This window comes from Cyprinus carpio, chromosome B2 (genome assembly GCF_018340385.1).
Source record: "Cyprinus carpio isolate SPL01 chromosome B2, ASM1834038v1, whole genome shotgun sequence".
Classification (NCBI taxonomy): Eukaryota; Metazoa; Chordata; class Actinopteri; order Cypriniformes; family Cyprinidae; genus Cyprinus; species Cyprinus carpio.
Window position 1 is genome coordinate 10,641,899 of NC_056598.1, and position 16,159 is coordinate 10,658,057.

Below are 16,159 nucleotides of genomic sequence, written 5' to 3' on the forward strand. Positions count from 1 at the left end.
AAAACCAGTTTCTCATTCTTTTGAACAAGTTGCGATTGCTTTTGTACATTCATGCAGTTGATTATGCACATTTATCTGCAGTTTCCTACATTATCAGTTGCTAATGTCATGTTACTCAAAATGTATTATATAGTTTTCTGTGCAATAGTCTTACCCCTCAAAACATCTAGTCATTAGTTCATCGTATAAGTCACTGAATGCAAAAAGGTTCATCTAGTTGTCATAAACTGCCAAGCACATTTATTTTACACATTATTATTAGACTTTTTGTAAATTTGGCATGAATTATGCAAGTGAATCTTGACTATTGAAAGAGAATGTAGATAAGCCAATGATAAACCATTTCTCTGAAATAGCTCAAAGGTTCATCTCATGACTCTTCAGTTGGAAAGCATACACTGTATAGACAGACACAAGAGTTACACAGTGGACTTATCTTTTTATTTTCATCTTTGTTCCCATATTTCTTTTTTCCTTCTCTATATCCCAATGACATTGTAAAGGTTTTTTACTAGTGTTTTTTTTTTTTTTTTTGGTCAGACCACTAGTAAAAAGTGTAACTAGGAATTCTATCCAGTCTCTTTCAATCAATATCCCACATACAGTAATGTGTAAATTTGTACTTTTGAAATGGATATATGGCATACATGAGCATATGGCATAATGTTCAATACAGTAACTGTCATCCAAAATGTTGCCATAGTTTACATCAGAACATCCCTCCAGAGTACACTGTTATATTGACAACATGACTAAGCAATTTGACTGTCTTATCCATACACAGTGACACAAGGACTTGTCATTCTGATGGCACTGACATATTCATTGACACAGATATTTATTTTTGAGAGATGAACTAAGGATTTTGAGTAAGAGACTGGCTTTTGCAGGTAATCCATGGTGTTTTGCTATTTGTACGAGTTGTTTTGAGAAATGCACTTACTGTTTTGCAAATGTCAAGGATGATTCGGGAAATGTACTAAAGCGACTGAGAAAAACTGTAATTTGTGGTTACCAAGGTTTAACAATAGTAACTGTCTTTGGATTTACACTCACCTAAATGATTATTAGGAACACCATACTAATATTGTGTCTGACCCCCTTTCACCTTCAGAACTGCCTTAATTCTATGTGGCATTGATTCAACAAGGTGCTGAAAGCATTCTTTAGAAATGTTGGCCCATATTGATAGGATAGCATCTTGCAGTTGATGAAGATTTGTGGGATTGCACATCCAGGGCACGAAGCTCCTGTTCCACCACATCCCAAAGATGCTCTATTGGGTTGAGATCTGGTGACTGTGGGGGCCATTTTAGTAAAGTGAACTCATTGTCATGTTCAAGAAACCAATTTGAAATGATTTGAGCTTTGTGACATGGTGCATTATCCTGCTGGAAGTAGCCATCAGAGGATGGGTACATGGTGGTCATAAAGGGATGGACATGGTCAGAAACAGATGCTCAGGTAGGCCGTGGCATTTAAACAATGCCCAATTGGCACTAAGGGGCCTAAAGTGTGCCAAGAAAACATCCCCCACACCATTACACCACCACCACCAGCCTGCACAGTGGTAAAAAGGCATGATGGATCCATGTTCTCATTCTGTTTACGCCAAATTCTGACTCTACCATCTGAATGTCTCAACAGAAATCGAGACTCATCAGACCAGGCAACATTTTTCCAGTCTTCAACTGTCCAATTTTGGTGAGCTCGTGCAAATTGTAGACTCTTTTTCCTATTTGTAGTGGAGATGAGTGGTACCCGGTGGGGTCTTCTGATAACATACTGATAACAATCCATTAAGTCATCTGGCCACGGCCAAGCTGGGTGCTACAGAGCAGTGGTGAGCTGCTGAATAGGCCGCATTTGACTTTGAGATCCAGTACCGGGCGGGTAGAACTAACCAAAATGCTGATGCACTGTCACAGTTACATTCTGCGGGGCCACAGATCGACATGAGTGACTCGCTAGGGGTGGTTGTACCGGAGCTGTTGAGGTGAGCAGTAATTGTAGAACCAGGGCAGGAGATCACGTTGAGTGCAGTACAGGCTTTGCTGAGTTGTTTGGCACCTGACATTATTGCTTTACAGGAGGCAGACCAAGTTATATATATAAATATTTATTATTGACATTATATATTGATGACATTACATCAGCACCATGGACATCAAGGTGTTGAATGTACCTTAGAGCTGGTACGGCAGCGGTGCTACTGGCCAGGTATGTCTGTTGATGTGGTCTGTGCGAACGGTGTCAGCAAGCCAAAGATGTGGCACCAGTTGCTCAAAGTTACATGGGGCATTTGTTGACCTCCCGCTCTAATGTGATAGTGGCTATCAATTTTACAGTGTTAGAGCCTTGTCAGGCTGGGCAAGAGAATTTATTAGTAATGACTGACGTATTCAGCAAATTTACTGTGGTGGTTCCCACCTGGGATTAGCAGGCCGGGACTGTGGCTCGGGTCTTGATGGAAGAGTGTTTTTTTTTTTTTTAATTAGGGGTTCCTGGGCGGATTCATTCTGACCAGAGCCGCAATTTAGAGTCCAGCTTGATTCAGCAGTTGTGCAGTCTCTATAAGGTGGGTAGGTCTCGCAGCACTCTGTACCATCCAGCTGGTAATGACCAGTGTGAAAGGTTCAATCGGACCTTGCACAACTTGTTGCGAAACTTACCCACAGAGAGAAAGAGAGACTGGGCATCTTGCCTAGCGCAGGTGCTGTTTTGTTAAAATACCACTCCCCACCAGGCCATTAGTGAGTCTCCCTTCTTTTTAATGTTTGGGCAAGAACCAAGGTTGCCTATAGATTTCTTGCTTGGCCAGATCCAGGAGCCTGTGGCAGGTCGAGTACACCGGTAGATTGAGGAGCATCAGGCATGGTTGCAGGTTGCCTTTGATGGTGCTCGAGAACAGCTGCAGGTTGGGGCAACCTGTCGTAAGGCGAGATATGATCATCGGGTGAAAGAATTACCACTGAGTGAGGGCCAGTTGGTCTACTTGCGAGACTACGGGGTCAGGCATTGCTATAAGATCCATGATCTGTGGAGTTCCACGGTGTATCAGGTGATTAAAGCCCTTTGGACTGGCAGCTCTGTTTATACAGTGGCCCCGGTTGGTGATCTGAATCAGGTTCGACATGTCTATCGTTCTGCATTGAAGCCTCGACTCCAAGGGGAGGCAGCATCAGTTGATCTACCTGAGAGTCTGGTTGACTCACCGGTGCCTTTGGAGACAGAGGTGGAACTAGAAGATGGGGATCTGGCCTATGTGGTGTCGGAGGTTCCACCGCTTGTTTTTTGAAGGGACTGCTGTAAGTATGCCTCCACTGGGAGTAGTACATGTTACTGCTCCTCTTGTGAATGATTCTGAGGTAGTATCTACAGCAGAGACCAGCATAGGTTTATTAGATGTGTTAAGGCCCCCTTTCCCAGAACTTTCTAATCCTCCTGTGGTAGTCCCGCACCAAACAGGATGAGTGGCGGCAGGTCATCATTCCAATGTACATCATTTACCGCAAGCTACATGGACCAGAGACTTAAGAGTTCTGGACTCTCCAACCTGTGGGACTAATGCTGTAATGGCTTTGTTTAGGCCATGGAATTAGGGTCTGGTGGGGTTTAGATGTTCCACCGTCGGGACGACGATTACAAATGGAGGGGCAGACTGTAGCAGTTCTGTCTACCTCTGACGTAATCCACTAATAAGAAAGGAATTGTTTTTTTATTGTGCTCATTTAGTGGCATATAAAAAGGGCCATAGTGTCGCTATGTGTGTGCATCTTCTCTGTCTCTGGTAGCGAGTCTCCTTACTTCCGGTGGGGTGTGTGGATGTTTGTAAGGTAGGAACTGTTGGCAGTGATCGCATTGTGGTTTGTTTGTGGGTTTAGCAAAGGGTTTTATGGGTTTATTTTTTCTTTGTGTGCTTGTAATGGTGGACTGAGGAGCTTCGTGGGATGCAGTCAGCTGTTTTCGAGGGAATGCGTTTAACACATAACAGTTTCTGTGCCATGTGAATCGCATTACCTGCGTGGGCCAACATGCAAGTTGCATTACAGTTGGCTTTGTGTCTCATCTAAACCTCCGTTTGGATACCTGTTTTGCTGGCTGCTCCGCTTTACTTACTCTGCTTCACTATATGTCATCAGACCTTGGTCACTACGAACTTGATTCTGTGAATTAAGGGAGACTGGAGATTATAGCCTACGATCCTGCTGCTGGATTAGACTGGTAGCCCCACGCTATAAATTCGTTTCAGATTGTGTGTCATCACACAGTGTCTGCTTATTCTCTCTGTTTACATTTCCAGCGTCTAACACCCGCTGGATCAGCTGGACCGTGGTTTTGGCCTGTGGCTTGGTGTCTTTACCTTCAATTGTAACTGTGTGTAACAAACTATAAAAGGTCTCAAGTGGTGTACAGAAGACTAACAGCCACCTAACAGTCACCAAGCTTTCTGAGGTTTTTTTTCTTTGTTTATTTTGTTTTCAATCAAAGTTGGTTTTTGTCTTTTGTCTGTCGTGGTGGGTTTCTTCCCTAATTGCAGTGTTCACAGTGAGGTGTGGTATGCAGTGGTGTGAGTGTACACGTGACTGCTGGGATTCCTGGACTAGTGTGGCCAACCCCAATTCTGGTTAGTTAACGGTGTGTGAGTGATTGGTTTTACTGAATTAGCGTGGTACTTTCTATTATCTAAAATAAAAATTGTTATTGTTAAAATTGACACCTCCTCGTCTGATATCTGACTCAGCCTTAACGAACCTGTGAGCCTGGTGTATTTTACTGTGAAGGGCAATCCCCGGTAGTATGCCCCCGGGGTGGCGTAGTTGGTGTACTAGGGTGGTTCCCTAGGTACAGTTGTATTTCCCTTTAATCGGGAAGGGATGGGTGGGCTAAGAGAAATTTAAATGTTAATGATTTTAGCCTTTTCCACTTCTCCCGTTTACTCACACTGCCACATTAGCACAACTTCAGCGATGATTTGCGACCAAAGAGTCTGTGTCAATGATATATTGTTGCGAGAAACAGTGCTCGCTCAGGTCACTTTCAAGTCTATCAGCATATATCAATCAATGCAGCGAATTCACGTTCAAGTTCACGAACTTGAATCTGGTGAGAAACTGTGTGGGAAATGAACCGCTGTCACTAAATTCCCATTTTAGTGACAATCAATGAAAAATAATCACAATCACAAATTGTCTTACTGCATAAAACATGTTTATGAAGTTTACATCAGATAAATATCAAGCAGATCTACATTTATGGTTAATTCAATTCAGTTTTATCTATACAGCACTAAATCAACAATATTATTTACTAGCACTGTTAATACCTAACTCAAAACACAACATTGCAACTGTTAATATATATATATATATATATATATATATATATATATAGATAGATAGATAGATAGATAGATAGATGTACCAAACATATACTACCGAAAGAAAAATATACCATCTGACCCATTTAAAAACATTTAACAATCTTTCAGTCTGGGTATCACACTAATGTGTTGTTAACGTGTGTTAAATCATGAATGCTGTGCTAGATACACAACAACAGCCTCATTTAGTTAATCCTCTGGAGGGATCTGGAAAGAGGAGCAGGTGTAGTGGAGGACAAGACAGTGCTTCGTTCTCATGATGCCTGTGGTGACCTACAGTATTCAGAGACTCCATGAGGCTGTGCAAACAATGTCACTAAGATGTAGACTTGATGGTTATAATATTAGCAAACTGAGGTTAACCTACCAGCTATGCCTTCTCATATGGTAACCTTTTTACACTGTATATAACGTTTTTGCTAATGCTTACAAGCTAGCTGCGGTGCTTTACAACAACCTATACACATATTGTTGTGTCTCATTATTTAAATAATTATGTTCACTGATTTGGTCGGTAGCAAATGTTTAAAAACAAGACTTACGGTGCACAGTTGACGTTTTCGTGGAGCAGCATCTCTGATGGATCCATGAGCATCATATCTCCCGCTGGTGGCCGAGCCACAGGCAGACCGGGACCCGATGAAAGTGCTGTATGCATCAGCTCAGAGTCTCACTCGCTTCTTGCTTCGGTATCCCATATTGAACTGCATCATATCGCCATATTTAAACTTTTTTGGTCGGGTCTTCTGTCACGCTACTGTGCCGGAAGGAACACGGAGTCGAGAGTAATCGAGAGAGTCTTTAATTATCCAGCACAGGAGTAAATCCAACATGGAACACAGGAGGAAGACACACGTACTGACTTGTAGACCCGACAAAGCTAAACTGAAAGGACATGGGTTATAAAGACTAACGAGGGACTAAGGAGACACACCTGGGAACTAAAGAGACACACCTGGGAACTAATCAACAATCACGGGAGACAGAAACTGGGTCACAGAGAACATGGGGAGTGGAACACATGAGGGAAAAACACACCGATATTGTCGGACCTGATGTTTTATTCTTATCCAAAACAAGATATGAAATGAGTGTGATACATAGTCTACATACATACAATACCAGTCAAAAAAGTTTGAACAGTAAGAAAGAACCAATAGAAAGCTCCAAAGATCAGCATTTATCTGAAATATAAAGCTTTTGTAACAGTATACATATACCATTCAAAACTGATCAAAAGTTACGATAAAGACATTTATAATGTTACAAAAAAATATTTTTTTAGATAAATGCTGTTCTTCTGAACTTTCTATTCATCAAAGAAACCTGAAAAAAATATACTCAGCTATTTTCAACATAATAATATTAATAAAAGTTTTTTGAGCAGCAAATCAGAATATTTGAATGATTTCTGAATGATCATGTGACTATAGTAATGATGCTAAAAATTCAGCTTTGAAATCACAGGAATAAATGAAATTTTAAATATATTTAAATAGAAAACAGTTATTTTAAATAGTAAAAATATTTCACAATATTACCAAAATAGATGTATTTTGGATCAAATAAATGCAGGCTTGGTGAGCAGAAGAGAATTCTTTAAAAAACTTTAAAAATCTTACTGTTTAAAATCTTTTAACTGGTATATATATATATATATATATATATATTATATATATATATATATATATATATATATATATATATATATATATATATATATATATATATATATATATATATCGAAGTGGTGGTGGGCCGACCTGGACCAAAAAATGCCAGGGCCGATTTTTTGTCCCAGTCCAGCCCTGGTAGTGTGGGATTCAACCACAATGCAGGCGCGGTCAATCCTTACGGTAGTCAAGAAAGTCAGAGAAGGCCAGTCAGTCATTGTCAAGCAGTTTCAGAAACTATTTGGGCTAATGGGAGCTGCGTCCAACGTGATACCTTTTGGCCTGCTGTACATGAGAACTCTACAGTGGTGACTCAAGTCCAAGGGGTTTTCCCTGAGGGGAAATCCGCTTTGCATGATCAAGGTCATGCGGCGATGCCTAAATGTGGAGGAAACCTTGGTTTTTGTCTCAGGGCCTGGTGCTGGGAGCTCCTTGTCGCCACGTAAAGCTAGCAACAGATGCGTCCCTCAACGGCTGGGGTGTGATCATGAGTGGCCACCCTGCCCGCGGTCTGTGGACCGGTCGCCAGCTCACTTGGCACATCAACTGCCTGGAGATGTTGGCTGTATTTCGAGCTTTGAAACACTTCATCCTGGACCTGAGAGATCACCATGTGCTTGTGCGCACTGACAACACAGTGGTGGTCTCTTATATCAACCACCAGGGAGGCCTGCGTTCGCGCCACCTTGTACGAGCTGGCGCACCAGATCCTTGTGTGGTCCCAGGGCAAAATCCTGTCATTGAGAGTAGTACATATTCCTGGGTATCTGAATATGGGAACAGACATCCTTTCGAGGCAGGGGCCAAGGCCCGGGGAATGGAGGCTTCACCCCAGGGTGGTGAAGCAGATATGGAGAATTTTTGGCCAGGCTCCGGTGGACTTGTTTGCTACTCAGATGACATCGCACTGTCACCTCTGGATCTCTCTGACTCATCCGGCTCCACTGGGGCTGGATGCTATGGTACAGATTTGGCCTTTGCTTCATCTGTATGTCTTTACCCTGATCGCTCTGCTCCCGGAAGTTCTGGAGAGAGAATGCCAGGACGGGGGCCGTCTGCTGCTAGTAGCCCCATTCTGGCCAGGCCGAGTATGGTTCTCGGATCTGATTTCCCTTCTCGATGGCTCGCCATGGGAGATTCCCATAATATTACACCCCTGCCCAGAGCTGTGGATGTTATGGGTGTGGCCCCTGAGGGGGCACAGCTTGTAGCTTCTGGTCTCTCAACCGAGGTTGTTGAAACCATCCTCCAAACCAGAGCTCCTTCTACGAGGAAACTGTATGCCTTGAAGTGGAAACTTTTCACTTTTTGGTGCGGAGATTGTCAGCTCCACCCAGTTAACTGCCCATCAGTTTCTGCAGGCCCGTCTCTCTGCAGGGTTGACCCACTACACCCTGAAGGTCTACCTGGGCAGTGGGCAGACACCCGCTAGTTAAACGTTTCCTCCATGGTGCACTGAGGCTGAGGGCCCCAGTATGATCTCTTGTCCCCACGTTGGACCTGGCTGTGGTGCTAGAAGCTCTTTGTAAGTCTACACTCTAGCCTATTGAAGAAATCTCTGATCGCTTCCTGACAATTAAGACTACCTTTCGTCTAGCTATTACTTCTCTAAAGAGAGTTGGGGATCTTCAGGCCCTCTCAGTGGGCCCTTCCTACTTAGACTTTGCGTCCGACATGGCCAAAGTGTTTCTCTACCCTCAAGTGGGGTATGTCCCAAAGGTTCCCTCAGTTATACCACAGCCTATCGTGCTGCAGGCCTTTTGTCCTCCTCCCTTCAGGTAGCCAGACCAGCAGAAGCTTAATTGCATGTGTCCAGTGCGAGCAATGAGCAGAGCTGCCCTGTGGATGTAGGCGGACCAACTGTTTGTATGCTATGGTAACCCTAATGGGGTCATCCAGCTACTAAACAGAACCTTAGTAAGTGGATAGTTGAAGCTGTTACTACTGCTTATGAGTCCTCTGATCTCCCCTCACCATTGCAAGTCAAGGCTCACTCAACTCGAGGTATGGCAGCCTCCAGGTGTGTCTATTTAGAACATCTGCAACGCAGCAGGATGGTCCACGCCCCTCACTTTCATCAGATTCTATGGCCTTAATATGCAAGCTACTCTGGGCTCTTCTGTTCTTTCGTCTTAGCTTTGCTTTTCCACACTAGACAGGGATTTGTATGGTATGGTGTATGGTGGCATGGGCATTCTTGTTCCCATAGTGTCTTCGGACACAGCTCGAGTTCCTGAAGGGGAACATCTCCAGGTTACATATGTAACCATGGTTCCCCAAAGGGAACGAGATGCTGCTCCACAAAGCCATTCTTCCAGCATCCCTGCGAGCGTTTGCTTTATTACTGAAGCTAACCCCGGTTCCACCTCAGGTGCATTTAAAGCTTCCTGGTCGCTCTGTCACCCACCTATGACGTCTCACCCTTCCATTGGACTGATTACATATACAGTTTAGAGCTTGGTAACACTGGGGGTATTCCCATAGTGTCTTCGGATGCAGTGTCTCATTCCCTTCGGGAAACCATGGTTACATATGTAACCTGGATACCTTTTCAGAAATAATTTAAGAAATAATCTTGTTTTCTGTTTGAAATAAGATTATTTTGCTTACCCCATTGGCAGATGTTTTTTTCTGAAAACAAGACAATAATTTTTACTTGTCTAGAAAGTCCTTCTTGATTTAAGAATTTTTAGATATTTTGGCTGGAAACAAGACAAAAAATCTAAGCTAGAAAATAAGTTTTTGCAGTGTCGTTATAATGTTTTCAGAATTGTGTTTTCTGAATTATTTTGTTTTTTGGATTTGCATCTGTGTTTGTAATTTGTTATTTTGTTTTCAGAATTAGTTTTTTTTTTTTGCACTTCTTGGACACCATAGTCTACACTGGATGTGACAAAGTGACGGTTAAAAATAATTTTAACTTTGTGTCAGTACGTCATAAATAGAACGTGGCAGCAGTTTACTTTTGGGATTCGTTGTGTTGCACTGCGGCACATCCAGTGTAGACAGCATCACTGATTATAATGGGTTTTATAGTACTTTGTCATGCCACGCCACACTGCTCGCATCCAGTGTAGACACCATGTCAGTTTATGAAGAATAAAGAAGGGAAAAGTTAATCTTCTGAGAGAGCTGATGATGAGCACGAGCAGCAGAGCAGCATGTATGCAGCGTGCCAGGTAACAAACGTACACACCCACTGCTGGAGCGGTTCTCGTTCTAGAGTTAAGATCCGGTTGCAACGGTTTTCAGATCACTGGTACACTGAACAGAGAACTGTTTATTTCAGACACGTCCGATTTGAGAACCGATGAGCTGATGAAACTGCACGTGCGTGATTCAGCATGTCTGCCTATACTATGACTGACACAGCACGTCTGAACCGAACTAGTTCTTTTGGACAACTGATTCTGTGCTAATGCTATGTGCACGGGTAAACTGAGAACTTGAATGAGGGTGAAATTTAATGAATAATGCTAGCAAAAGAACACATACAAACGAGAAGTCGCAGCAGTGAAGGTACAGTAGGAGAGTGCTGGACTTTCGGCATCAACTTTTGGTTTGCCCCGCCACTCACTTGAAGATGTTCAGTCTTTTTTTCCCCCTTCTCCCAAAACAGATTAAAATAAAAATACATCAATATTAAAATAAATGGCAAAGTGATAATATTTCATTTTTCTTTTTTTTATTAAGTTAATTAAGAAAAACGTTTCCAACATTATTTTTTTTTAAAAATATCCTTCTCAAACCAAAAAGTTTTTGTTTTTTAAAGCAACGACCAAGCAGCCAGCAGCAGACAGTGAGCTGATCATAGCCTAATGTATGTTTTTTTCAGTTTAGCCTTCTCAAATCATCACGACTTGCCTAAAATAAAAACTATAGATATAAAACATTTCAAGCATATAGCAATGTTTTAACGCAGTGAGAAACAATTTCACTCAAACACTACAAATCACATTCTTTCACTAACTTAACCCCTCTTTTCACTATACCAACCGCTTAAGCTCTGACACTTATGGAAGCTCTTATGTCTTACATCAGTCAGGTCGACTCCTGCCAAAATAATTTGTGCTTTCTTCCCATGGGAGACTGCAGCAAGCTCTCTCAGCACATCCTGACTTTGATGATTTGGCTAAACTGTTCAACAGACGGGCCGTTATTGGAATCCATCAACGAACATGAGGTCAGTTGTACTGGTTTGTGTTGAGTGACATCATTAACATTAGATAGTGTCCTCGTCAAGGCGAGCTATTCTAATCAACCTATTTCATATTGCATTACTAAGGTAAGTGACGTCAAGTCAACTAGGGCTTTAAGTCAAGGCGAGCTTTCAGAAGGTTTAATAACATTAAACCGGCAGACTAACGTGTTGTGACGAGTCTGAATTTTACTCACTTCTCAGCCATAATGTCGATGGCCATCACCCCCGCCAAAGGGAATGAGTCAAAGATCAGGGAGGTTGCATCCTGCCTGTGTCCATCCTCATGTGGAGCTACCATCTAGGCCAGGGACCCTCACCCCACGTGCATCGTGTGTATGGGCCTGAAGCACGTTCAAACGTGGCTGGCGGATCCACAAACATGTGCTCACTGTGCGTCATTTGTGGTGAAAATCCTGAAAAGGAGACTGAGAGTGGCGGTGGCTAACAAGCAGGACCCATGTCTGTCCGGAGCAGCCTCAGGAAATTCCTCAGATTTGCATACCGAGGCACAGTTCACGAATTTCAAACTATTCCATTCGGGCTAGCTTTAGCTCAGAGGGTTTTTACCAAGTGTGTGGAAGCTGTCCTGTTCCCGTTAAGTAACGAGGGAATAAGAATATTGTACTACATAGACAATTATCTGATATGTTCGTCGTTGAGAGACCAAGCAGTGAAAGATGCAGAGATGGTGCTAAATCATCTCTGCAGCTTGGGGTTGAGGATGAACATGATAAAGAGCCACTTGGAGCCCTCACAACAAACAGAATATTTCGGGCTCAGCATAGACACCCTCTCTTATTGTGTCAGTCTGACAGAGGGGAGAGTCACGTCTTTCACACAATGCATTGCCTGCTTTCAGATGGGGAAAGTGGTTCCGTACAGACTGTGCTAATGAATGCTGGGTTTAATGGCTTCTGGGATTTCAGTAGTACATCTGGGACTGCTCAAAATAAGGGACTTTCAGCGCTGGATCGCGCAGTTACCTGTGCTCTTGGCGGCATCTCATCTGGCTGGTGAGAATTACTCATGAGTGCGTCAGAGCAGTCAGAAATTGGAAAAGTCCTGCGATTCTCAGAACGATTCCTTTGGGGGCGGTGTCATCGAGAGTCACCATGATGATGGATGCATCCTTAAAGGGCTGGGGAGTGAATCTAATGGGCAGAGCTGTGAACGGTGTGTAGCCTCCGGAGTAGAGTTGTTAGCAGTGTGGTTAACACTGAAACATTTTCTGAGCTTCATCAGAGGGCAGCATGTGTTAGTGAAGACCGACAATTCCACAGTGGCTGCTTTCATCAATCGGCAGGGGGGCACATGCTCCCTTTAGCTGCATCAGCTGGCAAAGAGGCTGATAGTGTGGAGCGACACAAGGCTTTTATCCCTCAGGGGAACTCACATTGCAGGGATTTTAAACAGAGGAGCAGATTTATTAAACCCCCTGTATGGGGAGTGGAAACTCCATCCCCAGGTGGTGGTCCAGATATTGCAGAGGTACAGTCAGGCGGGGGAAGAAATTTACCACCTTCACCCAGACAGGATAGCTCTCTACGCTTGGCCCATGAAAGGTGGAATTTGAATGCAGCTGCTCTGTGCCCATCAGTCATACATACTATACAGAGTGCAAGCTCACTCACTTTATAGCAATAAATGACAAGTCTTTGAAGGATGGACTCATGTTATCCCCTTTAATAATATTATATATTATTAAAAGACTCATGTTATACATTTTCAATGCTCAGTGGGGGATATTTTATGCTTTCTCCAGGATCTTCTTGATAAGGGGAAGGCTTTCTCCACCATTAAAGTGTACTTAGCAGCTATTTCAGCTTGTTATGTTGGTTTTGGTGAGAAATCGGCAGGTCAGCACCCCTTGATAAGTCGTTTTATGAAAGGTCATGTTTTATGAAACGTCCGGAGTCCAGATAGAGGTTTCCTTTATGGGATTTATCCATCGTCCTAAAAGCCCTTTCTCAACACCCTTTTGAGCCATTGGAGGGAATTGGTCTTAAGTTTCTTTCTATTAAGACAGTGCTGCTCATAGCTTTAGTAATGACCAAGCGTGTGAGTGACTTACATGCTTTGTCTGTTAGCCTGTCTTGTTTGCAGTTCACTGCAGGGCTAACTAAGGTTTCCCTTCACCCTAACCTGGCTTTTGTGCCTAAGGTAGTTGACTCAGCGTATAGGTGCCTATCTACTGAACTGGAAGCTTTTCACCCTCTTCCGTTCTCTTCTCCAGGGAAGTACAGATTGAGTTCATTATGTCCAGTATGGGCACTTCATATGTATGTGAAAAGAACAGCAGGTTTTAGGACTCATGACCAGCTGTTTGATCTACTCCTTGCAAGGGGAAGCCGTTGTCTCATCAATGGCTATCTCATTGGATCATAGGGGCTATATCTTTAGCCTTTATTTGCAAGGTCTTCAACCACCTAAGGGTTTGAGAGCCCACTCCACCTAAGGGTTGGCTACATCCTGGGCCTTACTTAAAGGGATTTCAGTCCAAGATATTTGTTCAGCAGCAAGTTGGGCTCCGCCATGTACTTTTTTGTGGTTCTATAGACTGAACGTGTCTGAACCTTCCTTAGCACATGCATTCCCATAGTGAAACACCTCACTCTGTTATCAAAGAACCCGGGTTTACGTTAAGTAATCCATCATTCTCACGCAGTGGAAAAATAAATGACAGAGCAAAGAGAAAACACCCTTAGACACACTGACAACACTAGGTTATTTCTGGTTATTTCCAGGTTATTTCTGGTATAAAACAACGTCTCAGGACTCTCAGCTTTGAAATTTTGTTATTTTGAAAGAAATTCAAACAATAGAGTTTTGTGGCTCTTTAATGCGTTGTGACAGATCGCAGACAGCTTAACCCTGCGCACATTTTTATATTTAGTTATACTGAAAAAGTTTCAATTCAGTAAATCTTTTTTTTTTTTTTACCCTGTTTTAACCCTTTAGGTGCCAGGGTTTTAGGAAAAATTGCGGGATTTTGACATCAAGATTTCAAAAGCTAGAAAAATGAAAGGGCTTAAAAATATAGATCTAAAGTAAATTAGAAAAATAAATATACAGCATGAACAAAACCAAAATTGGTAATAAAATATACTCATCTAATTTGCATTTTATGATGTCATCATGGGGCAGCCATCTCAAATTTTGTAATATTCAGGAAATAGTAGATATTGAATTGATGTTTGAACTTATTTGCATGTTGTTTGTTTTTTGTCTTTTTATCCTCATTCCAAATGATCAGAAAAGAGGAAATCAACAGTAAAACAGGAGAAAGTAGTAAATTAATACTATATTACTGTGCCATAGTAAAATGCATGTGCCTATTTTATGATCAGCTGACCAGCTATCTGCCCAATCAGGTATCTATGTGACACAGTTTATAGTTCTTGAGATTATGATACCTCTCATTGCATGGCACAGCGCACCTATCCCACACTGACTGTACCTGTACTTTGTCTGCCAGCGGCCCTTAGAGCATGCACAATCAGCAACAGCCCCCCCTATGGACACTAAACCAGGTTCACCCCTGCCACCCCCATCCTCGTTGGGCAAAATGTTGAAATGATCACTTATATGTGATTCTTGAACACTCTCACCTTGCACAGCGACACCATTGCACTGCAAAGATGTACCGGGAGAAGCGCGATTAATAGACGACCGATCGTCATTTCCAAAAGGCAGATATTCCCCTCAGAATCGGCGAATAACATATGCAACACATCCTCACGGTACAACTTTTTATTAGCCATTTGGCAATTTTCTCTCACAATTCTCACAATTTACTTGCACGCTATGAACTGAACTGCTTCCGCATTAATGACACGAGAGCTCACTTGCTCTGCTATTTCCTCGAAAACTTTGAATAGGAACCTGATGTAATTTTGGTCTAGAGTCGAAGTATTACATGTCTGCCATCTAGTGGTAGGGAATAAAAATTAGATATTACACCATTTTAGGAACTACAGTCTACTTTATTGAGTATGATGTCTTAATAAAAGATGTTGCTTAAAGGGTTAACATGGATTTCTATGTAGACCGGTCGTAGCTGTTGGGCAAGATGGCAGATAGCAGCAGAGGCACATAATATCCATGTTCTGAATGGTCAGATTGCCTGTTAATCAAGCTCCAAGCGAACGGTCAAGCACTGTGATTGGTCTGCTAGTACCCCCCCTCTGTATGTATTTGAGTTTTGTGTGTTTTTTGCACTTTAATATACTTTAATGTTACACATTCTTATTAGAAAATAAAACAAAGCAAAGAACAAGTGTCTCATCATTTATTATAAAACATAGTTAGCATTACACTTTGTTGTCCGCAACAAACAGTGTTGTTCTGCCATATGGTAATCCTTGTGGAGAATGCCATCTTCTCCTGTTCCTTTGTTTCTTTTTTGTAGTTTTAAATAAATTATCTGTTCTTTGATATTTATTTGCCACCGATCTATCACGGCTGATGCTTCTCTGACAAGCTGCTTCTTCTTCAGCTTTTGCCTTGACACTGCGGGTTACACCAGCAACATGCCCATGGACACTGCAGACTAGAGGCTTGCATGTGTACTGCACGTCGACGTGGATAACGATGCAGAAGTATAAATGAAAACTGACGCACAGAATACGGCGTAGGGGCTAAGGCGTACGTTTGATGCAGAAGTATAAATCAGCCAAGGGATGTGCCCCCTGGGTGCCAGGCTAAAGATTGCTTGTCACACACTGGGAAACATGTCCAAAGACCCTGGCAAGAGCTGAAGTCTGTCATGTTAGGCAACTTAGTGACCATTTCTGAATGAGTCAAACTGCGTCTCTCTTTTTTTTTCTTCTTCTTCTTTTTCTTTAGGGAGAATGATAGCCATTTATTTTATTGTCTGAAAAAAAAAAAAATACAAAAAAAGCA